The sequence below is a fragment of the Dipodomys spectabilis genome, unplaced genomic scaffold, assembly GCF_019054845.1.
Source record: "Dipodomys spectabilis isolate Male_0828 unplaced genomic scaffold, ASM1905484v1 ptg000231l, whole genome shotgun sequence".
Taxonomy (NCBI): domain Eukaryota; kingdom Metazoa; phylum Chordata; class Mammalia; order Rodentia; family Heteromyidae; genus Dipodomys; species Dipodomys spectabilis.
This window is the reverse complement of record NW_024870908.1, coordinates 4,139,920-4,165,291: the sequence shown is the minus strand read 5'-3', so window position 1 is coordinate 4,165,291 and position 25,372 is coordinate 4,139,920. Positions and strand designations below refer to the sequence as shown.

The following is a 25,372-nucleotide window of genomic DNA, read 5'->3' as shown; positions in this document are numbered from 1 at the left end:
CACCTGGCTCTAAATATCTTTCTCACCCTCCCCTTGAGCCAGAAACAAAGCAATCGCCTCACTCCAATAGGAGGGCTGAGCCTGAGCCGACCTTCCTCCGGGCGCTCTACACACCCTAGCTACTGCTACCCATAGGTGTGGCAAACATGAAGGATTTATATGGCTGTGTTCCAATAAAACTGGATTTATATGGCTGTGTTCCAATAAAACTTTACTTATATACACTGCAAGTTGAATTGCAAATGATTTTCATCGCTTTTTTTTTTTTTTTTTTTTTACCACTGTGGTTGCTAGTTTGTTTTGGCGGCACCGGGGATTGGATTCACTGGCTCACACCTTCTAAGCCAGCACTTTACCATTTGAGCCACACCCTTCTAACTCTGAGGGGTTTGTTTTGGGGTTTTGTGTTGTGTTCTGTTGGTCTTCCTCACACACCAGTTAAAATAGAAAATTCAATCTTGGTTCATGAGGTATACAAAGACACAAGGACTCCCAAACCTAACTAACCAATTACTAAATGGGCAAGGGAACTAAAGAGAGACTTCTTAGAAGAGATGCAAATGGCAAAGAAACTCATGAGGAAATGTTCACCATCTCTGGTTGTAAAGGAAATGCAAATAAAGACAACCCTGAGATACCACCTTACCCCAGTCAGAATGGCCCACATCCTCAAGTCAGCCAACGACAAATGCTGGAGGGGATGCGGAGAAAGAGGAACCCTATTACACTGCTGGTGGGAATGTACACTTATACAACCACTTTGGAAAGCAGTCTGGAGGGTCCTCAGAAAGCTAAATATTGACCTCCCTTATGACCCAGTCATACCACTTCTAGGCATCCTGAGCAACAGGAACCAGTATACAAGGACACATGCACCTCCATGTTTATTGCAGCACTGTTCACAATAGCCAGGATATGGAAACAACCCAGATGTCCCACCACAGGTGAATGGATCCAAAAATTGTGGTATCTATACACAATGGAATATTATGCAGCCATTAGAAAGGACAAAACAATGACATATTCAGGGAAATGGATAGAGCTAGAAGAAATCATGTTGCACAAGGTAAGCCAAGAGCAAAGAGACAAACGGCACATGGTCTCCCGGATAAGTGCATGTTAAATCCAAAAACGTAAGGTGATAGGACAAAATTAACAGGACTTAAGAAACAAAGACTTCCACTCATCTGGTCGAATCACTAGTAAATAACCCCATGCTGCTGATCACATATATGGTATATATGTGCACTGGAGGGAAACTAGGAGGAGGACACAGAACTAGAGGGAATCAGGGGAAAACCTACACCAGCGGGACCCATCAGCTGCACTGGACATTGATCAAAATGAACTAAGCAACTCAATGGCAGTGATGGGAGGGAGGGAACGAGTGGGAAAGAGGGAACAGCTGATGCTGTGCAAAACAAAAGAAATGTACATACCACCCAATGTGGAAGAAATAACTATTGCAAAGCTCATAGAACTCATAAATGTTATAGACCACGATAGACAATTTGCCCCATGAAAGTTAGAATGTGTTTGTGACTTAAACTAAGCTTCACTATCCCACAATACTATAATCACTTAATCACAATAAAGAATTTGAAAAAAATCAATCAAACAAACAACAAAAAAAAAGATGCAAGGGTAAACAGGGCATCAGTGGGTCACGTCTGTAATCCTAACTACTCAGGAGGATGAGAGCCGAGAATCACGGTTCAAAGCCAGCCCGGGGAAGGAAAGTCGGTGAAACTCTTATCTCAAATTAACCACCAGAAAACCGGAAGTGGTGCTGTGGCTCAAGTGGTAGCTTGAGCTAGCTTTGAGCTGAAAGGACAGCACCCAGGCCCAGAGTTCAAGATCCATGACCACCACCACCAACAACAACAACAACAAAACAAAGACCCAAGGGTCCATGAGCACCTGGCTCATGGGCTATAGTTTGTTCATCTTTTGGCTTGAACTTTTTGCTCTTTTATTTTTGTATCTCAAATATTTTTTTCCCTTAGTACAGGAATAACATATTCATCGTAGAATAGTCAGAAGTAAGCCACCTGCAAGGAAAGTAAAATTAGAATCACTCATAATTTCAAAACACGGAGAGAAAATCGCTCCTTCTGAGAGGTATGTATTGTTGTCATTCTAACTTGCTAGCCAATTGTAAGTGACTGTCCACTGTGATATATGGTGATTTGCCACAGCAAATTGATTATGACACTAAAGATTAGCCTGGTGCCAGAGGCTCACGCCTGTAATCCTAGCTACCCAAGAAGTTCAGATCTGAGGATCCCAGTTCAAAGGCAGTCCAGTCAGGAAAGTCTGTGAGACTTTTTTTTTTTAATTTGTTGGTGGTGGGGCTTGAACTCTGGACCTGGGTACTGTCCCTCAGCTCTTCAGCTCAAGGCCAGTGCTTACCACTTTTCTAGTGTTTTGTTTTGTTTTTTTTTTAATTGGAGATAAGAGTCTCACAGACTTTCCTGCCCAGGCTGGCTTTGAACCGCGATCCTCAGATCTCAGCCTCCTGAGTAGCTAGGATTATAGGCATGAGCCACCGGCTCCCGGCGACTTTTTTTTTTTTTTTGGCCAGTCTTGGGGCTTGAACTCAGGGCCTGGGCACTGTCCCTGAGCTTCTTTTGCTCAAGGCTAGCACTCTACCACTTGAACCACAGCGCCACTTCTGGCTTTTTCTGTATATGTGGTACTGAAGAATCGAACCTAGGGCTGCATGCATCCTAGGCAAGCACTCTACCACTAAGCCACATTCCCAGCTCATGTGAGACTCTTATCTGCAATTAACCACCCAAAAAACTGTAAGTGAAACTGGGGCTCAAGTGATAGAGCACTAGCCTTGAGCAAAAAATTCTCAGGAACACAGCCCAGTCCCTGAGTTCAAGCCCCAAAATATACACACACACACACACACACACACACACACATTAATAAAGAATATTTAAAAGGGTAGCCTACTATTCCGGATATTATTATTATTATTATTGGCAGGATCACACTGTATTGTCCAGGCTGACCTTAAATCCTCCACCCCCAGCCTCTGCAGCCCACCACACCCCACCCTCTATCTCTGGACAGTCTTTTCTCATGAGTTCTTTGATCACATGCTCTCTTTGGGGCAGGTCTTCGGCAGTTTTAAGGAAAAATTGCTAGATTTACAGCACAGGCCTGCATAAAGTTCCTCAAGCAACGCGGTGAGCTTGACATACCAGAGAGATGAGTAAAGCCCTCTCCGTTTCTGCAGGATGGAGACACTGATTTCAGGTTGTCTGCTTCTATTTCTTTCTTTCGTTTTTTCTTCGATTCAGGCCTCACTGTTCAGCTCAGATTGTCCTCAAATTCAAAGTCCTCTAGCTTCAGCTCATAAATGCTGGGATTATAGATGTATGCGACTACACCCAGCCTGATAATAAATCATTATTGTTTCTTGGGGCTCCTACCGTCGCAAGTCACACTGGAAAGTAGTTATTTGGAGGTTTCAATTTTATTTTAATCTGACTGCTTACTTTCTGTTAATCTTAATCTCTTTATTTCTAAAGCTACAATCCTTCTTATCTAATCAGAGATTTGGCTACTGGGATTCCTAGATAGCGTGGAGGAGGGGCCCCAGTCAGGTGGTAGGAAACAGCTACCAGGGCGAGTTAGGGCTGACAGGGCAAAAATGAGCTGTGTTATTTTTGTTTTTATTTTGCTCTGCAATGGAATTCAGGTCCTTTTCATCCCCAGCCCACCAACCACCAAGCTTTTCTGGCCTCTGCAGTCATTTTCTTCGTTTATTGATTGATTAGTCTGGGCACTTGGGTTTGAACTCAGCACTCTTGTTTAGCTTTTCTTTTTTTTTTTTTTTTGGGTCCGGTCGTGGGGCCTGAACTCTGGGCCTGGGTGCTGTCCCTCAGCATTTCAGCTCACCACTTGAGCCACAGCACCACTTCCAGCTTTTTTCTTTTTGCTTATGTGGTGCTGAGGAATCGAACCCAGGGCCTCATGCATGCAAGGCAAGCACTCTACCACTGAGCTACCTTCCCAGCCCCTCTTGTTTAGCTTTTCAAACTCAATACTGGTGCTGCACCACTTGAGCCACACCTCGATCCCTGTGGTTTTTTGTTTGTTTGGTTTTTTTTGCTGGTTAATTGGAGATCCGAGTCTCACAGACTTTCCTGCACTAAGCTGGCTTTGAACCGTGATCTTCAGCTCTCAGCCTGTTGAGCAGCTAGGATCTCAGGCGTGAGCTGTTCCGATGCTTCTTGGGGTTTTGCACCCTCTTTCCCGTGCATCTTTAGAGGACTCCGGGGCTGTCAGACGTCCCCATGGTAGGCATCACTGGTTTTCCCACCCTCGGGGCACCTCGGGGCTCGCTGATGCCCAGAACAGGAGGCGCCAGGCCCCTGGTCTCCGTGCACCCTGGGAGGAGATGAGGAGGGGCAGGGCAGCCCCCTGCAAAAAGAAACCAAGGTCTGACTCCTAATCCAGTGCTCTGCGCAGGGCCCCGGCCTTGCACAAGGCCATTCGCGGTCAAGGAGCTGAAGGCCAGGCGGTGATGGCGGTGGGTGGCGAAGCCTGGCCCCGGGGGGCCCCCTGGCACTGGGGTACAGGCCGATGCCCCTTTCCCCCTTCTGGGTCCTACGGAGCCTTGGAGTCTGGGGTCCCCGAGACCAGCGGGAGAAGGGAAGAGGGGGGTACCAGGCTGGACAGCCACCCTCTGCCTTTAGGGATGAGGCGTCCCCCCCCCCCCGCCCCGCCTCCACCCGACTTAACCGGGGCTCCGGGTCGCTCCCCTTTCCCCTGCGGCCCTCGCAGCCCCTCCTCCGGGACCCCTCGGCGCATCCCGCGCGCCCAGGCCCGGACTCTGCCCCCGCCCCGCCCTCCTCCTCCCCTCCTCCTCCCCCCCCGGGGGCGGTGGCCCGTAGCGGACGTTCCCATTGGCTGAGACGCCAGCGAGAGCCAGCGCCGGCGACGCTGATTGGCCGAGGTGGGTGGGCGGAGCCTGGGAGTCCGGCGAGTCGCTGGGTGAAGCCGAGCAGACGCCAGGCGCAGCCCCAGCGAGCGCACGCAGGGCGCGGACCCCGCGAATCGGAGACCCGCGGATTGGAGCATCCCTCCCCCCCTACACCCCACCACACACACACCCGAACACCCCTGATCCGAGCCGGGGCCTGGAGGTAAGGGCGAGGCGCCGGGTCGCGTGCGTGCTGGAGGTTCCGAGGGGAGCCGTCATGGCTCCCCGCCCCCAGGAAGCAAAATAACGGGGCATCGTCTCCCCCAAACTGGGTCCCTCCATCCTACCAGGACGCCCATCTCCTCCCTCCCTTCCACCCTCCTCGTCCCTTCTAAGGGAGTCCTTTCTCGGAGACAGGATTCCCTCCCCCCAAATTGTCCCTGGGGATAGAAAAAGGCACCCCCCCCCCCAAAAAGTGGGGACCAGCTCCCCCCTTCCCCCCTCCCCCAGGTATCTAGAGCGCTCTGGTCTCTTTAGACTGTGATGCTTCCAAGAAGGGAAGTTGGAGCCTCTTGCATCTCTGCCCTCGGCTTCTGCAGAGTGATGGGGGTCTTCGGGCTCCTAGACAAGTGTCCTTTCCCTCCCCCACCCGTTGAAAATGGAGTCCGAGGCCCTCCCTCAAGCCAGGCTATCCCAGGGTGGACTGTGAGTCACAGGGGCCCCTCCACACACCCTCATCGCCCCTCAGAAACAGCCCTCCTGGAGGTAGATGCAGAGAGGAGGGTTGCCTGCCGTCTCCCCAGGAAAGAAAGCCCGGCCTGTCCCTTCTCTTCCTTCTGTGAAGAGGTGGGCACCAGGGTCCTTCACCCTAAGGGACAAAGCATCCGGGCCACCTCCATTTCTGCCCAAGTCTTCCCCTCAGCTCTAATTATTTCACTCAAATCTCACCTCCGGGGTCCGTCCCACCTGCCCTCCCATCCATCCATCCATCCATCCTTCCATCCTTACCTGCTGTAGCTCTCCTCCTGCCTTACTTACCTGGTAGTTCCACCTCACCCTCTCTGCACTAAGACAGGCCCAGACAAGGTTTAGTCAGATCAGAAGGTTTAGGGCTAAGGCCTGTATGACTGAGATCCTAGGCCTAGAGACCAGCAGCCTCCAAACCTTTGTTTGCTTGTTTGGTTGGTCGTGGGGCCTGAACTCGGGACCTGGGTGCTGTCCCTGAGCTCTTTTGCTCAAGGCAAGTGCTCTACTATTTTGAGCCACAGCACCACTTCTGGTTTTCTGGTGGAGATATAGTCTCACGGACTGCCTTGGCTGGCTTCAAACTGCGGCCCTCAAATCTCAGCCTCCTGAGTAGCTAGGATTATGGACGGGCGAGCACCAGGTGTGCCTGGCTTAGCCTCCAAACTCTGGAGCTCATAGATGGCCTCTGCCAGCCAGGCCAATGGGACCAGCAGGGAGCCCCCACCACTTTCCTCCACACATACAAAGGAATTTGTTCAGAATTATCCTGCCAGGGTACTTACTCTGCCCCCACCCCCACATCATTCTGGAGAAGAGGGTGTCAGTGCAGAGAGAAGAGTTGTTGGCCCATCTTCCAAGAGGCCTCTGTTGTTTACTCCCTGGGTCTTCACCCTCCCTCCGAACTCCTGTGCCCATTGCCAGTGAAATTCCCTGGACACCCAGCCAAGAGAGTGGGACCTTGCCGGGGCTTTCATGCCACTTTGATGAAACTGGACTGAAAGGCAGGATGCTCTGTCCTGACTCCCGTGGGCCGGTTTAGGGGACAAGAGAGAGAGACAGACAGACAGACAGACAGACAGAGACAGAAGAGAGAGAGGCCACAGAGGGGAATTTTGCTTCATTGTATTTAGAGCTGGCACCACAGCATGAAGCGTGCAGTACTGTGTTTCCTAAAGGCCAAAAGGGATCCAGCCATGGGGGGAATGGGGGACAAACGGTTCCGTCTACCACAGCCTCCAAGCCTGAAAGAGCTTCTAGATGGGAGACGCTTTGTCCAGGGAAGAAACTGAGGCATAAAGAAGGGAAGAGACCTGTTCAAGGTCACCCAGCCAGTGAGTGATAAAACTCACCCCGGCTCCTGTGGGTGCCTGTGACCCCCCCCCCCCCTTAACATTGACAGTGGACACTGCAAGGTGCCACGTCCCCACTTGTCAGAAGGAAGGGCTGGCTCTGGACATGAGGTATTTGGGGAGGGACAGAGCTGGAACCCAGTACCGTATCCCCCCCGCTCCCAGCCCCGCAGACCGACCCTTGGTGAACCCATTCCTGGGTGAACCCACGCAGTCCTCCAAAATCCACACTGACCGGGGCTCGCAGATGCTGTCGGTTGTAATTAGCTCGAGTGGAACACACTGCAGCTGTCAATGGCTCACCTGGTTCTAGGAACTTTGGACAGGCTCGGAGGAAGCCACATCCCCTTCCCTCCACCCTCGAACCATTCTCTCCCAGCCACTCCATCCCTTCCCCAGGCACTGAGTTCAGGAGTAAGCAGAAACTCTACTGGCTGCCAATGGGACCAGATCTCTATAAATGGGGCGGTGGGGGCGGGGGTTGCTGAGAGAGCAGCTCTTCCCGCTGTACCCCTGCCAAGCTCCCAAGCAGAGATGGCTGTACTGTTTTACCCTAGAGCTGAGAACAAAGCTCAAGTTCACATATTGGTCTCTCGGCCAGTTGGTGTGTGATCTTAGGGAGGTCCTTTCTTTAAATTATTTTTTAATGGCCGTAGGGATTAAATCCAGGACTATAGAGTTTGCTATGTTCTGTCATATACATCCAGCCTCTGTGTGTGTGTGTGTGTGTGTGTGTGTGTGTGTGTGTGTGTGTGTGTGTGTACCACAAGTTCACATGCTGGGGGCTTGAACTCAGAGCCTGGGCACTGTCCCAGAGCTTTTCTATTCAAGGCTAGCATTCTACCATGTGAGCCTCATCTCTACTTTCCCTTTTTTGTTTTTGATTTTGCCTGTGTTGACCTTGAACATCAAATCCTCCTGCCTCCACCTCCTCCATCACCAAGATTACAGGCAAGTGGCACCACTCCCAGCATGGGAAATCTCAACTTCTTTGTGACTTATCACACAGCTAATGAGTAAAAGCAATGATCACAATTTCTTTTTTTTTTTTTCTTTTTTCTTTTCTCGTTGTGGAGCTTGAACTCATAATTCACTTGTAAACATCATAAAACTCCTAAAACTGGTGGGGTTGGGACCGCTGTGCTGTGAGGTAGAATCTGGAAACTGTGGAGATGACAGTCCACCAGGGCAAAGGCAGTTGAACAGGCACAGGCGCCTGGAAACAGTGAGCCTTCCTGGACAGACAGAGCAGTGTTCAGCGTGAGCCACACACTCCAAAGTCAGGTGGAGAGTCATCCATTGGTCCACCTGCCCTTGGAGCCCTTCTTGGAGTCTCAGATCCTTAGCTTTACATGCCGTCTTCAGAGGGTGGGCCTCACCTAGGAGCTTGGTCCAGTCAGATTTTCTCCCCCTACATTGACACTACGTGTAGGGTCATTGGTTTTCAAGCTGATTTGGGGTATTGCAGGGTGTTTAACATCCTTGTTTTTTGGTCAGTTGTGGGGCTTGAACTCGGGATCTGGGTACTGTCTGTCCCTGAGCCTCTTTGTGCTCAAGGCTAGTGCTCTACCACTTGAGCCACAGTGCCACTTCCAGTTTGTGAGTGGTTAAAAGGAGATAAGAGTCTCACAGGGACTTTTCTGCCCAGACTGGCTTCAAACCGTGATCCTCAGACCTCAGCCTTCTGAGTAGCTAGGATTATAGGTGTGAGCCACCAGTGCCCAGCTATCATCCATCCTTCTTTCTCTCCACACAATAATGGCTATATACTCCCCTTTCAACTGATAGACAACATATACAGATGACTAAATATTCCCAGGGCAGGGACAAAAATCCTCCCCACTCTCCTTCCACAGTGAGAACTATTAGTCTAACATCTAACCTGGAAACATGATCAGCAATGCCTGGGCCCTTCCCGTCCACCAGCTCCTTGCTCTGATTTCTGCATGACAGGAAGTCTGCTCTGCCTCGTCCACTAGGAGTCAAAGAAATGCTCAGGCTCGAAACTATTCTAGAAGCTACTTCTTTCAGCCAGGCACTGGTGTTCATACCTGTAATCCTAACTACTCAGGAGGCTGAGGTCTGAGGACTGCAATTTGAAGCTAGCCTGGAGTAGAAAAGTCTGTGGGACTCTTATCTCCAACAAACCATCAAAAAGCCAGAAGTGGAGCTGAAGCTCAAATGGTAAAGTACCAGTCTGGAGCGAAAAAGCTAAAGCACAGTAGCCAGGTCCAAGTCTCAGTATCAGCATAAAATAAAAATGTTTGGAGCTGGGTGCCGGTGGCTCACTCCTGTAATCCTAGCTACTCAGGAGGCTGAGTTCTGAGGATCATGGTTCAAAGCCAGCCCGGGCAGGAAAATCAGTGAGACTCTTATCTCCAATAAACCACCCAGAAAACAGGAAGTGGCACTGTGGCTCAAGTGGTAGATCGCTCGCCTTGAACTGAAGAGCTGAGGGACAGCGCTCAGGCCCAGAGTTCAAGTCCCACGACCAGCAAATAAATAAATAAATGAAATGTTTGGGAGCTAGATAGTGATGGTGGAGGTGCAGATCTGTGTATACGTGGTCCCTGAGCTGTATAGTTTAAAACGGCTCAAACGCTCCGCGGTGTGTGATGCTTCTTTTCCCGCTATACAAAATACATGGATACATTCGGTCAACGCTCCTTGACGCTCATCGGCGCTCATGCCAGTGCTGTACCGTGCATTTGGGACGCAAGAGCAGATGGGGCACGCGGGTTCTGTGCTGCAAAGAATTACAGAAAGGGAGAAAGCCAGTCACAGTGACGCAGGGACAGTGGGGCAGAGGGGGAGGGGGCAGGGGAACTCGGAGGTTCAGCCGAGAAGTGATGTTCCCGGCTTGGGACAGCGAGGGGCAGGGAGAACCTTCGGTAGAAGATGAGTCCCAAAGGAGCTTTTGAAGGACACTGTGTCCTTGGAAGGCCCATCTTATTGGGCTGTCTGCTGGAAACTCCTGGCAGGCATGGTGGAGCAGGGGGCAGAGTACGGAACGGGCCATCGATCCAGCCTGCGGAGCTTTCCTGCAAGCTACACACACACACACACACACACACACACACACACACACACACACACCACCTGTCACTTCGGAGACTTTTGATCTCAGGCTCCTGGCAAGGGCACAGGCAAGCAGTGGAGTAGAGACAGATAGGAGAGTAAGTACTGACTAGGTTCAGGAGTCAGAACACAAAGTTCCATTTTCGCCACAGTATCCAACTAGTTCTCTGCTGTTGTTCCAACTCCTATTCCTATCATTGATCATTTGCTTTCCTTCCATTCTCCCCTTCCTTCCTTCATTCCTTCCTTCCTTCCTTCCTTCCTTCCTTCCTTCCTTCCTTCCTTCTTTCCTTCCTTCCTTCTTCCCTTCTTTCCTTCCTTCCTTCTTCCCTCCCTCCCTCTCTTGCTTGCTTATTTGTTTGCTTGCTTTTTGTGCTGGTACTAGGGCTTGAACTCAGGGCCTAGGTTCCAACCCTTAGCTTAAATGCTACATGTCTCTATGCCGTTCTGGCTCATAGCTAAGTCCTGCTAGCTTTGCTGATGAGTTAACATCAGCTTCATCTCATTACGAGGTCGACAGCATCATTAAAGTACCATTAGCTCATCTATATCTTTGTGCTTTATCTCATGGAATGTCTCAGCTGACCTTGTTTTGCTAGTGGGGAAACCTGACCAGAGAGGCCCTGACTGGCTCAAGGTCACACAATGACCAAGAATTGGAGAGATCACTATCCATTCCCTAAGAGGACGTGAGACCCAGGGGGTCTCATACTGCAGCACTGGTACACAGAAGTGTAAGAGTATAAAGTCTGAAGCATTGTTCTCCAAGAGTAGAGAAATAGGAAATGACTTCAAGGTGTCCGAAAACAAGTATTTATTGGGTGTAAGATGCCAAACATGGCCATCTTGAATATGGTGTGAGACCAAGAAAACAAGTCCTCTTTCTCTGACTTATCATTGGGAGGCAGATTCGGCCATCTGGTGTTCATTTGTTGAGTGGGTTCAAGGGCTGGGAACGTGGCTTAAGTAGTAGAGTACCCACCTGGCAAGTTCCAGGCAGTGAGTTCAATTCCCCAAAAGAGAAATAAGAGGATATGTTGTTTATTGAATGGTTTCCATGTGTTGCATACACAGGTGTGTGTGTGTGTGTGTGTGTGAGAGAGAGAGAGAGAGAGATGGGGGGCGGTAGAAGAAGACAGTGTTGGGGCTTGGGTGTGATGTCAGAGAGACATCTCCCTAGCTACTGCCCACAGCACAGGCCTATGAACAAAGTAGAAAGAGGTTACCTGTGTTTGTCCCTCAGGATGCTGCAAAAGAAGTTTCAGGGAAGAAACTCAGAAGGAAGGAAGGAGGAAAGAAAGGAAGAAAGAAATGGATTTTGGACAGAGAGGACCTCAAGAACAGGCTGGAAGAATTTATAGAAACTGTTATAAGAAAACCTTGAGGGTGAAAAAAAGAGAGATAAATCAGGACTCTCATGCAACCAGAAAACAAGCACATGGCGAGTTTATTAAGCAGATGTGACTGCTAGTTCAAAGGAAAACATGTCTGGAGTAAGGAAATGTTGGCGAATGGCAAACAGATGCAAATGTTCCAGTGAGGCAGAATTTGCAGGTCTGTTTGTTTCCTACAAGTTACAAAAAGGAGTTGGCAAAAAAAAAAAAAGAGAGAAAGAAATATAAGTAACAGGGATAGAATCAGATAACCCCACATTATTTTGTGGGCAGACAGTCATAATATTTATTCCACGGATGTAGGAAAAGTCTGTGCACGGCTAATCCTAGCTACTCTGGAGGCTGAGACCTGAGGATTGTGATTTGAAGGCAGCCAGGGCAGTAAAGACTGTGAGACTTTTTTTGGGGGGGAGGGTTCTGGTCATGGGGTCTGAACTCTGGGCCTGGGCGCTGTCCCTCAGCTCTTCAGCTCAGGCTAGAGCTCTACCACTTGAGCTACAGCGCCACTTCCGGCTTTCTTCTTTTTGCTTATGTGGTGCTGAGTAATCAAACCCAGGGCCTCATGCATGCAAGGCAAGTGCTCTACCACTGAGCCACCTTCCCAGCTCCTGTGAGACTCTTATCTCCAGTTAAACACCAGAAAGCCATAAGTGGAGATGTGGCTCAAGTCTGTGTGTGTGTGTGTGTGTGTGTGTGTGGTTAATAGGGCTTGAACTCCGGGCCTAGGCTCTCAGCCTTTGAGCTTGAGCCCTTTTGCTCAAGGCTAAAACCCTACCACTTTGAGCCACTGTGCCACTTCTGATTTTCTAAAGGTTAATTGGAGATACGAATCTCTTAGGCTTTCCTGCCTGGGCTGGCTTCAGACTGTGATCCTCAGATCTCAGCCTCCTATGAGTAGCTAGGATGACATGCATGAACCCTTGGCATCCAGCAAGTGGCTGGTTTTATAGGACCAACTTTGAGTCTAAAAGGCCAAGCAAGAGCATGAGATCCTGAGTTCAAAGCCACAGTACTAACACACACACACACACACACACACACACACACACACACACACAGAGTTCTCAGGGTGGGGAGGTCTCTGGTGGAACACAAGGTAGGTGGAAAGGAGAGAGGACTATAGGAGGAGCAATCCATGACCTGCCAGGTAAACCCAGGATGATGAGTTTGAACTTGGCTCTGAGATGCGTAGGGATTCGTGGCAGGTTTTAAAGCCAGGCAATGATGTGATCTTAGTAGCACTTGAGAAAGATTCTTCAGGGGCTGGGAATGTGGCTTAGTGGTAGAGTGCTTGCCTAGTATGCATGAAGCGCTGGGTTCAATTCCTCAGAACCACATAAATAGAAAAGGCCAGAAGTGGCGCTGTGGCTCAAGTGGTAGAGTGCTAGCCTTTTGAGCAAAAGGAGCTTAGGGACTGTGCCCAGGCCCCGAGTTCAAGCCCCAGGACTGGCAAAAAGAAAGAAGGAAAGAAAGAAGGTCGTTCCTTCAGGAAGCTGGTGGGCAGTGTGTAGTTCCTTTCCACCTTGGATCCCAGGTTCCCTGAGGGAATGCACCGTACTGGCCTTGCATCAAAAGCTTTGAAGACCTTAAAGCTCCTTTGGGGGTGCAAGGTTGGCAGAATACCAGCCCAAAGAACAAGCACCACGTTGAAGGCAGAGCTGTTTTCTCGTAGGAACAAAGCCTGCATCTCCTCTCTCCTTGTCCAGCGCTCTAAATAGCTCTCTGCAGGCTGAGCACAGTTCGCGGGGACAGGCTGGAAATGAGCACGCCACGGATCATTTGTGCAAATGACTGCCTGCGTGAGAATTTGCATGCCTGGCGTGCTGCCTGGCCCCGAAGTGTGCCGTCCTCTAAAGGACCCCATGGGCCGCACACAGAGGAATGTGAACGTGTTCTGACCTAGGGACCTGTTCCAGGAAGGCTCAGAGCTGAGCTGGCTGGGGGAGGGGGGGATAAAAGGTAATAAGAAAAAACATTCAGAGGACCCTGATCCTGTTTCGTCATCATCTTGATGATGGCCTTTCGAAACATGGCTGGGACAACTGTCCACAGGGTTTCCTGTGTATTCGTGTCCCTCACTGCTCATAACAACCCACCGAGACAAGACCAACCAGACTTTAGAGGCAAGGAATGGAAGCTCAGACTAGAAGCCCAGAATAGCATCTGGAAGTTAGAGAGAAAAACTGAGGCTTCATGGACTGGGAAGGTGGCTCAGTGGTAGAGCACTTGCTCTACATGCATGAAGCCCTGGGTTCGATTCCTCAGCACCAAACAGCAGAAAAAGCCAGAAGTGGCGCCGTGGCTCAAGTGGTAGAGTGCTAGCCTTGAGCTGAAGAGCTGAGGGACAGCGCCCAGGCCCAGAGCTCAGGCCCCACAAACAAAAAAAATTGAGGCCTGAGGACTCAGAGCCTGGTGCTTCCACCAAGCAGCATGGATGCCTGTGTGTGTCCCCCCCCCCCCCATACTCTCTCTGGCTTCGGGGTTCTCATCCCCCAATGGGAGCAAGAATATATTTCAGCTTGATGATTCCAGCAGAGTACCAGCTGCCCTTGACAAGGGAGAAGTAGCATCAACAGTCAACAAAGACCAGTCACAGTAGCACACACAGCATCCCAGCATTCGAGAGACAGAGACAGGCAACTCATAGTTTGAAGTTAGCCTGGCCTAACCAGCAACAGCTGGTCTCAAAACCAACAGCCCACAAAAGTCAAGACTTCTGAACCAATAGAATGTGGAGACACTAGACAAGCCTCAGCGTCTGGGTGTGGGGTACAAGATCTACTTTGTTCATTTTCAGGGCCTTGGAAGCTGAGGGACCATGAAAGGCTGAATTGGAAATGGTTGCACAGGCCAGGATTGGCCCACTTTTGTGCGTGTGTGTGTGTGTGTGTGTGTGGTGTTTCCCTTGAGAGGTTTAGGGGATGAGTGTTCCCGGAGAGATGGAGCGAGGTGACCCTGAGGCGGGTGGAGTGAATGCCCGGCTTGCCGGTGTTCTTGGCCATGCATCTGCCCACTCACAGGCAGGAGCTCTGGTCTTGGGTCCCGCTATTCTGGTTTCTTCAGAAACTGAGCAACCTGGATTGGTTCGGGCTGCGTTCCAGCAAGTCAGGCCATCTGCAGTCATCAGTTGGGTCCTGTTCTGGAAGTTTCTGCTGTGGGCTTGGGATGGGGTCAGTTTCTTCAACCTGTAGGCCAAGAAAAAAAAAAAAGGCCTGTGTTTGAGAACAATCTCTGTTCCCTGATCTCTGAGTGTTCAGTGAGGGTTTATCTCTAGAACCCAGTTTTCCTCTCTGTAGAGTGGATGGTAGGAGCGGGTTCTTTGTTGGAGTAAGAGGCCTTACGTACAATCTGTAAGGAAGTCCTGCTCTGAGAACGTTAGGACATTCTAATACTGTAAATGCACATCTGTGTTGGTTGTTGCTTGAGAAGAACAATCCCTCGCCCTGACTCCCTTATCCCTCACTTCCGCCACCACCGACCCCCACCCCCATCCCCACCCCGCTATGGGGACATGAAGCCTTTAGTGCACCGTTGTTGCTGAACATGGTATGCTAAAGGTCACTGAGGTCGCTTAGGTCTTAAGGGACCAAGCAAACACACAAATGTCTCACACTTCCTGTCAGAGATTTGCTGCTTTCCCAGCTAATGAGCATATTTCAGGAGAGATTTACTTAGCTGAGATCTTTGGAGAATCCAAAGGGATTCCATCCGAGGTGATTGTAGACTAGGATGGATCCACCCAGGCTGTTAATCTTAAACCTGGGAAAGGCTGTAAATGGAAGCCACATTCCTCATCCAGGGCTGTTCAGGAAGCTGCAGAGACTTGGCCCCGTGGTAGGATGTGTGTGTGTGTGTGTGTGTGTGTGTGTGTGTGTGTGTGTGTGTGTGTGTGTGTGTGTGTAGGGGGGAGGGAGAGCACATGTTCCCTGGAGACACTGGAGTTTGTCCTTGTCTTTTTGTCCACTTCTTTGCTCTGGGTCTCCGAGTCTCAGCTTTGTCTGGGGACATCCTTTGGGAATGAGTGTCAGGTTGCTGCCTCCGAATTTGGGAGGAAAGTTGCTGAGTCTACAAAGACAGCTCCCTGCTTGAGCTGCCATGAGGGGCGGAGGGGAGGGGAGGAGAGGAGAAGGCAGAGATTTCTGTGAAAAGACAGCGATGGGAAGCATCTGGCTCCCGGCGGTGCTGGTGATCAGAGCCTGCTTCCGTGCTGTAGTTTTCATTTTCTTCAGATGCCAAATGATGGTGAAAAATTGTCTGGCTCTGCTTCTTCAGAACATCCAAAGGCCTGTGCTGGTCATTCTGCAGGAAAAATAAAATGTAGGCAAGCCAGGCAGAGCTGGGTTCAAATCCCAACTGTCTCTCTCCTGCTACGAGACCACAGGTAGCTCCCTCTGCTTAACCTTCTCTCGTAGCCTTAGTTTCCGTGCCTACAAGATGGCATTGCATCATGAGATGCTTAGCTAGTGAAAAACTGGACTTTGACAGCTCAGTTCACATAGATCTAGAGTAGGGAAAGCTTTACCTGCCTTTCTTTCTTTTTTATCTTCTTTTTTCTTTTTGCCAATCCTGGCACTTGAACTCAGGGCCTGGGCACTGTCCCTGAGCTTCTTTTGCTCAAGGCTAGCACTCTACCACTTGAGCCACAGAGCCACTTCTGGCTTTTTCTGTTTACATGGAGCTAAAGAATCAAACCCAGGGCTTCATGCGTGCTAGACAAAACACTCTACCACTAAACCACATCCCCAGCCTTTGACCTACCTTTCTTTGTCCCTGTTTTCTCATGTGCTAAAAGCAAAGGCATTTTCCCTGTGTGAAGTGATGCTAACTCTCAAAACACACAGCACGCCTGCTCCGTAGAGATGGAAGAATTACTAGGGGAAACTACAGCGCTCAGGTTACCCATCATTCCTTGGGGTAGGGCAATGAAAGCCCGGGAGTGGACCACAGTCAGTCCATGCACAGAATCTCAGAGCCTGGAAATTCTGGGAAGTCCCTGAGCTACCTAGAGAAGTTTCACATTACGCTGCAAATGCACGAAACCTCCTAATTGTGCTGACCTACTTTCAACTTTTAAGTTTCTCTACCTGGGAACTGGAAACCAATTTGACCTGGTTCGGTGCCAGAAAAGTGAATGTCCTTCTTTAGAGTCCATACGGAGACTCTGCTCTTCTTTCCACGCCTTCAGAAGCAAACTGAACACAAATCAATATGGCAGTGCCTCTGGGGCTTTCTGCAAACATGTGGTGTAATGCAATAGTTGTTTTCTTACAATTAAATGTCTAGATACATTCAACTGCCATCCACTGAAGTTTCCCTCCTGTTCTAATAGTTTCTCACTGTCTGTCGTTTGAAAAAGCTATGGAGACTCCCTTTTCCTAAGCATTTGATTTTTTTTGTCAGTTGTGGGGCTTGAACTCAGGGCCTGGGTGCTGTAGCTGGGCTCTTTTGCTCAAGGCTAGCACTCTATCACTTTGAGCCACAGCTTTACTTTGGATATTTGAGTGGCTAATTGGTTAATTAAAGATAAGAGTCTCACTGGGACTTTTCTGCCCAGGCTGGCTTCTGTGATCCTCAGATCCTCAGCCTCCTGACTAGCTAGGATTAAAGGAGTAAGCTACTAGTGCTCGGCTAATCACATTTCTAACTTGAACAAAGGGATACACTTGATTGTGTTTACTGAGAGGCTGAGCACAAGAAAGGAGACAGATGTAGTAAAGGGAAGATAATGACTTTCACTGAGAACATATTGAGCTTTATATATGGGACCTCCTCATGGATGGATGGATGCATGCATGCATGCCTGGATGAATGGATGGTTGGGTGGGTAGATGGATAAGAAAGTAGATGAATGGATGAATAAGAAGATAGATGGATAAAAAGTTGATAGTTGAGGGGAAGATGGATGGATCAGTGAGTTCATGGATGGATAAAAACACAAATGGATGAGTGATGGATGGATGGATGGATGGATGGATGGATGGATGGATGGATGGATGGATAAAATGGGTGAGTGGGTAGATGAAGGAATAGAAGATCAGATGGATGAATGGACACAGAATGATGGAAACCTAGACTGTATTTTTAGTCTGAACTATAGGAAATTGCTGGGAGGTTTTGTTTGAAAATGACTGAATCATTGATTTTACGTGGGCTAAAATATTCTAGAGGGCTGGTATCTGCGGTTTACTCTGATGATCATTGACTGGATATGGACTAAAGCGGGCAAGGAACATGTTAATGGTAGAAGTACTGTAAAATTTCACTCAGCATTGCTATGCATCGGAAATTTCCATAATGAACTCGTGACAAGTGTCTTCAATAGTGATGATTGCCAATTTCATGTAGCATCACCTATTTTTTTTTTTTTTGTGGTCACTAGATCAAGACATGCTTGCAGGTTCCCATCTGTCACATGAACAATCTGCCTCGCAGCGTCTCCTTTGGCCTGTTCTCTCCAGATCTGGGGGTGAAGGGTGGATGTTTCTCCCTGTGGGGATTCAGGTTGGATTGTCCTAGCGTGCTGATTGCTGCACTGCGTACGCCAGTATCTGCCTTGTAATAATTATAGATTTCCTCTGCGATTTGAGCCCACTGGTTGCCCCGGCAACAGCGCAATCGCTCAAGCGGAGCCATGCTGTGGCGGTGATTTAGGACCAAGCGGTTCTCCTGCAGCCTCCTCCAGTAGGATGCTCTCCCCCATCCCCTTGCCGCTGTCGTCATGGCAACTGATGAGCAGCACATGACGGAAAGCTGTGTCACTCTCTCCCTCCCCCCCCCCCCCCCAGTCCTCCTCAGGCTGGAATAGGCCTCTTCTGAGCCTCTGCTGGAGTGGACAGGCATTGACCCCTAGCTTCAGCTAGAAGGGAGAGTCATGGGTCCCCACGGTCTCCTCTCCGGACCTGGGAGCAGGTCCTGTGCCCCGAAGGTCTTAGAAATGACTGGGCACCTCTCAGCGCCTCTGCCTGGCTGTGGCTGCATCTGCTGAACTACTGGCAGAGGCCCCAGAAGCCATGTAGGGGTCGGAAGCCTGACTCTGCAGGAGTTCTTAAGCCAGAAAGAAAGAAAGAAAGAAAGAAAGAAAGAAAGAAAGAAAGAAAGAAAGAAAGAAAGAAAGAAAGAAAGAAAGAAAACTTAAGGAAGAAAAACCCCGGAAGCGCCGAGGTGAAGACGTAATTTCAAAAGGGCTGAAATACATGGCTCATTTTTCTGTCTTGAACCAAACATCCTTTCAGGGAGAAAGAAAAAAAAAACTGTTCTATTTCCCCCTATGTTTATGTGTTTTTCTAGCTCTGTTTCTCTTTGTTCCGTCGCCTCCTGAATTCCTTGTCCACGTCTCAGCCTTCTCCGTCCGCCTTCACCTTCTTCTCCCTCGTGGAGGAGCCCATCCTGTGCTCAGAACTCATTGGCATTCTTAGGGTGTACCCCAGCCTGTGTTCTGGAGGCTTCTGAGGCAGGAGTTGGTACCCAGGGTACCTCTAGGATGGGCTCAGATGCCTGCATCTCCGAGATGATGCAGACTGGCATAGAGGAAGTATTTGAAGCTGGAGAGTTGAACTGGCTACAGAACCCTGACCACCAGGCATGTGAGTGCAGTTGTGTGTGTACGTGTGTAGACATAGTTGTGTACAGTTTTACATGTGAAGGACACTCAGATATACCTGATGGATTTTTTTTCCTTTTGCGGTGGTAGGGCTTGAACTCTGGGCCTGGGCGCTGTCCCTCAGCTCTTCAGCTCAAGGAGAGCGCTCTACTACTTGAGCCACAGCGCCACTTCCAGTTTTCTGGTGGTTAGTTGGAGATAAGAGTCTCACAGACTTTCCTGCCTGGGCTGGCTTGGAACTGTGATCCTCAGATCTCAGCCTCTTGAGTAGCTAGGATGATAGCCATAAGCCACCAGTGCCCGGCCCTGATGGATTTTTTTTTCAAGGATGTTTTGGGAGAGCACACAATTGACCTAGGCCCTTTAAAATTAGACTGGACTTTTTTTTTTTTTTTTTTAATGATAGCTAGGGAATTTTTTTTTTTTTTTAACTAGGAGGGTTTACAGAACGCATTGCCTGGGGTACTGGTCAGAAATGAAGTGAGGGTCACCTTGGAAGACTTTTTTTTTTTGGGTCCAGTCGTGGGGCCTGAACTCTGGGCCTGGGCACTGTCCCTCAGCTCTTCAGCTCAAGGCTAGCGCTCTACCACTTGAGCCACAGCGCCACTTACGGCTTTTTTCTTTTTGCTTATGTGGTGCTGAGGAATCGAACCCAGGACCTCATGCATGCAAGGCAAGCGCTCTACCACTGAGTCACCTTCCCAGCCCCAGGAAGACACTTTTTATTCAAGTCCCCAAATAAACCCCTCTGTCCCTTCTCAAGGCTTTGAAATCATGAAGTAATGGAAGATCGAAGGAGGGGGGTAAGTGGAGATGCTGTCCATAGCATTTTGCTTCCTTGTTTCTTATAGAGGAATGAGACCCTCATTGACAATCTGGAAGGTTCCTGTGTGAGCTGCTCCCCCGCCCCCGCCCCCACCCCTGTAGATCTCTCAGTCAATTAGAAGTTCGTTTTGAATTGTTCTCCAAAGCAGCCCATATCCCAAAAGGCAGCCCCAAGAAAGCAGCAGTTTTTGAAATGAAATTTGATTTGCGAGACAACAATGTGAGGATCGTGGCAGCGTGCCCACCGAGAGCTCACGTGCGAGCTGGCAGCTACAGAGTCTTGGAGAGAACCCCTTGTGCCTGGCCTGGCCCCAAATACTTGGGGGGCTGCCCGATGGCTGCTTTGGGTGGAGACTCACTAGACTGAGTCTCTCCCTGGGACCCCTGGGACCCCAGAGCCATGGGCAGCACCAATGTCAGGAAGTTTCTAGTATCTGTGGCAGATACCTCTATCCAACCTGCCTTGAAAGCTCTTCACTATCTTCAGAATTCCTCTCTGGTTCAGAAAAAAACCTTTTTTTTTTTTTTTTTTTGCCAGTCCTGGGGCTTGAACTCAGGGCCTAGGCCCTGTCCCCGAGCTTCTTTTGCTCAAGGCTAACACGCTACCACTTGAGCCACAGCGCCACGTGTGGTACTGAGGCATCGAACCCAGGGCTTCAAGCATGCTAGGCGAGCACTCTACCACTAAGCCACCTTCCCAGCCCAGAAAATCCTTAACATTCAGCCAAGTTCAGCTTGTGCTATACCCAACTCTTCTTCCTGCCCCCAAATGCCACGGAGTTTTGGCATCCGGTAGTTCTTCCAGCCTGCTTTTCCGCATTTTCTCAGTTTATTTTGCAGAGGATTAAAGGGAAAAAAATGGATGAAGAGAAAAATATATGTACAGTAACTGGCCTGAACTCATTAAATGTCAGTGGCTTCTAATACAATAAAAATGGCTGAGCCATGGCTCTGGGGTTAATTGAAATTAAAGAGCCACTGGGCCAAGAATGATGAGTGATCCTGGGCAGAGCTGGTGGAGGGAGGTAACAACATAGACTATGTATTAGATAATAGTATTTTCTCACTGATACGTTTCCTTTTGTTATTGCTATTATGGTTGTTGTCTGAAACTGGGACTCAAACTTAATACCTGATGCTTTCACTCATTGGCTGGTGCTCTACCAACGGAGCCATAACTCTAGCCGCTTGGGGATACATTTTCTAAGAATGTATAGATCATATGATTTATAGTGGAATGAAGTAGGATATTGCCCTTGTTCTTGAGAGATAGATACATGCTGAAGTGCAAAGGGTTGAAATATAATTCCTCTCTCTTTTTCTTTCTCTCTCTCTCTCTCCCTTCCCTCTTTTTCTTTCCTTCCCTCCCCCTTCCATCCCCCTTTCTTTCTTCTTTTTTTTTCTTTTGTTCTGGTACTGAGGCTTGAACTCAAGGCCTCACATTCTCACTTGGCTTTCTGGCTGGTGCTCTACCACTTCAACCGCTCCTCCAGTTCCGCCTTTCTTCAAATCACTCAGGAGCTGGGGGTAGGGATCTGTGGCAGAGTGCTAACAATTGCTGATTCTAGTAATAACCAATGGTTGTCCACTTATGTTTGCCACTTTTCTGTAGGTTTAATGTTTTTAGGGCATCTGCCGTGAGCTATGGGGCTCTGTCTGTCTTTGAACTCAGATCGTCACCTTTAAACCTCAGAGTTACCTGGGGATGGAAGAAGCTCGTCATACCCATTTTCTGGTTGGAAAGATGGAGGCAGATCCGGATGTGCCTAAATCCACATTTCCCCCCTTGCCCCCTATTCCTATGGAACTAGTAAAGAGAAAAGAAAACACTTCACATTTGCATCTTAGTCACTTGGATTCTTTGCTGATTGTCAGGGTTTTTTTGCTCAAGACTAGAACTCTACCACTTTGAGCCACAGCATCACTTCCTGTTTTATGGTGATTGATTGGAGATGAGAGTCTAACGGGGTGTTTTCTGCCCAGGCTGGCTTCAAACCATGATCCTCACATCTCAGCCTCCTGAGGAGCTAGGATGACAGGTGTGAGCCACCTGTATTTTTTTTTTTGAGGAGAGAGACAAAACCCTAGCCTTGAATGTGGAGGGAAAACCAGACCCATCCCCAGAGCTCCAGAACCTCACTTCCCGGGCCTCACGACGCTCCAGTGCCTTTTCTTGTTTCCTGAGCACCACTCCTCTCACTAAACAAACTAAAAGGGCACCGTGGGTGGCGCACTTAGCAGCCCCGGCCATCTGCCATCTGCCCGCTGGAGCCCTAGGTCTCTAAGTTCCCCGTAAGTAGGTGGATTACGTTTTATGACCACACCAAAAGCCAGGGGGGAGGAGAAGCAAATGGACAATGGCCGCAGGGTAACAGTCCCCGTGATCCATTCCCCACATCCACAGCTGTTTACCAGGGGGAAACTCCTGGGGTAGAAGCTAAGGATCGCAGAAGAGGGCCCACAGCACCATGGAATAATAAAACAGGCAGTGGCCAAAGGCAGGAAGGGGCAGAGTTATCCCTGCCTACCCTTCCCCCAACTCCAAACCACACAGCAGGACGGAGCAGCTATCTGGAACCCTTGGCACCAAGGGGATAGACTTGTATCACAGCTGTCCTCTGTTTTCCGCCAGTTGCAGTGGTCTCAGGCTAGCAAGGGACTGTGATCCTCTTATTTACGCCTTCCCTGGAGCCCGGATGACAAGTGTGTGATACGACACCCAAGCTTCTTATTGGTTAAAATGAGCTGTCTTGTATTTTCTGCTCAGGCTGGCTTAGAACTACAATCCTCCTGATCTCTGCTTCCTGAGTATCTTGGATTACAGAGAAGTACCGTGAATGTAGAAAGAGGTCAGGGCCATTCAACAAACCCTTTCCGTCCGTCCATTCAAACAGCTATAACAAAATACCATGGACTGGGTACCTTTAGACCACGGAAGGTTGTCCCTCTCCATTCTGCAGGCTGGGATTTCAAGATCGAGACACTGGCAGATTGAAGGTCTGAGGAGGGCCACTTCCTGGTTCACAGATGGCTGATTTCTTGGGGTGACTTCCCATGGTAGAAGGGCTGAAGGGAGCTGTCTGGGGTCTCCATTGTAAGGCACTAATCCCACCCATCCACCCATGCTGACCTAGTCTCTCCCCGCTACCTGTCACCTCCAAATAAGATCACTTTGGAACACTAGTTGTAAAGACTTTATTTTTTTTTGGGGGGGGGGGTGTCTGGTCGTGGGGCCTGAACTCTGGGCCTGGGCACTGTCCCTCAGCTCTTCAGCTCAAGGACAGCGCTCTACCACTTGAGCCACAGCGCCACTTCTGGCTTTTTTCTTTTTGCTTACGTGGTGCTGAGGAATCGAACCCAGGGCCTCATGCATGCAAGGCAAGCGCTCTACCACTGAGCCACCTTCCCAGCCCCGACTTTTTTTTTTTTTTAAGTCCAAGACCCACACTTGAGCTTATCTGAATCTGAAGACTCAGATAGCCTGGGGTTTTACCCTAATTTTTCTGTCTATAGCTGTGTGGTCTTTTCTCAAGAGGAAACGTTTCCCTGAACCTGTTTCCATACTTGAAAAATAGGAGGGAGGTGGAGGTAGATAGGAAGGAGGTATTTTCTTTCCAGTATTAGAATGTGGTAGTATATATGAATGTGTAGTGTGCATGCAGCTTTTTCTTCTTCTTCTTTTTTAATATGGTGGTACTAAGATTCTAACACAGGGCTTTGTACTTGCGAGTCCAGTACCCTTCCACTTGAACCCAGCTCCCAACCAACCTCAGAGCCTAGCCTTGAGGCACACACGTTTATTTGTGTTATCAGAGCAGATACTTGCATCTCTGACATGAATGAAAGACTCTTTGAATTAGAGAGCCTTTTACTCTTATCTCTGATCTCCCAGGAGAAGGCAAAAGTACAGTGAGCCAGAGACCTGACTCTCACCACAAATCAAGTGTTTCTGTGCAATCCTTGAAGAAAACGCCGTGTTTCATTTGTTATTCCCCACGCTGCACAGAGAGCAGTTCTTCAAGTTGTATGACTTCTTTTCTCTGGGTGGGAAATGTCCTCCAGTCTCGCTGATCATTGTTTGTTAGTTTATTGGAACACAAGGTCCAAAGCACAAAGCAGTACCTGTTCTCGACCTCCACAAACCTCCCCCGGGCCTAGCCAGGGGTGCTCAGTGAACTCTTACAGAACTGAACAAACAAGTCTGTTTGTCTGAGAAACAGGATTTTTGGTGGCTTTGGCCAGGACAGTTTTGTCGGTGGCAGTGTAAATAGCCTTCCGAACCCAGATTCGGCTCTTTGGAGGTTTGTTTTTTGTCTTGGGGTTGTTTTTTTTTCCCCTCATAAGATCCAGCATCCCAAGTTAGCTCTTCCATCGATGACCGTTACTTACTGCTTGTTTCCTCCAAAGGCCATTTTCCAGCTGATGCCACATCTCTGGTTTTCTCTTCGCTGGTTCCACAGGAGGGGAAACTTCCAGCTTGCATGCATGCTCCCCCCGCCCCCAACACTTGATTCAAGCTCTTTGCCATCTTGCTGGTGGGTCCCAGGAGCACTAAGACCCAAAGAGCTGAGGCTGAGAGACTGAGGCAGGACTGCTTCCCTCCCATCAAGGGCGATCCTTCCTAGAAGGCCAGAAAAAAGATCTTTGGAAACTGACCACTGGCCGGCGGTGTTCCATCCCTTGTAACACCCCGTGTACATTCTTCATTTGGGCCCTCTTAAGTTGAGAGCCCTCTGATTTCATGGATAAATTTCATTAGGTCCACTGTACAGATGAGGAAACTGAGGCCTTGAGTGGTTAAAACAAGAAAACACTGCAGGATTCAGGCAAGGAGGCTGGTACTGGGGAGAAAGCCAGAATTTACCAGACTGGGGTTAGAGGAGGAGAACAGATCCGAGGTAAAGCTTCCTGTCCCAATGCCACCGTGGCTTGTGTGAATGGAGCCCCGGGAGCTTGTGCACACAGGCCCAGGACGCTAGTTTTATTGGTTACTATGGCAACCACGGCCCTGGCAACAGAACTGCCCTTGGCCTTAGTGTGTCATTGTGTCCCCTTGATTCTGCAGACAGGAAAGAAAGGTCCGGAGAGCCATGCTGGTACTTCTGTCTCAGGCCTAGCTAGGGAATGGAGAGGAAGCATTTGTGAGGCCCCCAGAGAGGCCTGGTGGGGGCTGGGAGGTGTCTGTTCCCCGCTGATGGTTCATGTAAGGATTTTACACGCATGGGACCTGTAAAGCCACGCAGTGGAAGCCTGAGATACCATCATCACGTGCTGTGTGTCCTGCGTGGACTGTTTCTCCAGTGACTTGGCAGCCAGGCAGGAACCCACGTAGAATGAGGGCTCCGTTCACCCCTTGTTAGGCCCTAGAATAGGTTCCGCTATTGTTACCCCTCTATATCAGATGAGGAAACTGAGACCCAGTAAGGGGACTTCGCAT

The 25,372-nt window shown here is 49.3% G+C and overlaps 1 protein-coding gene across 1 annotated transcript in view; it reads left to right on the top strand.

Moving 5' to 3' along the window:
• Nucleotides 1–5,021: 5,021 nt before the first annotated feature.
• Nucleotides 5,022–25,372, top strand: part of Abat (4-aminobutyrate aminotransferase) — a 46,773-nt gene continuing 26,422 nt past the window's right edge. The window contains exon 1 of the mRNA XM_042698470.1: nt 5,022–5,165. The gene's annotated coding sequence lies outside the window, so the exon portion shown is untranslated. The remainder of the gene's footprint in view (nt 5,166–25,372) is intronic.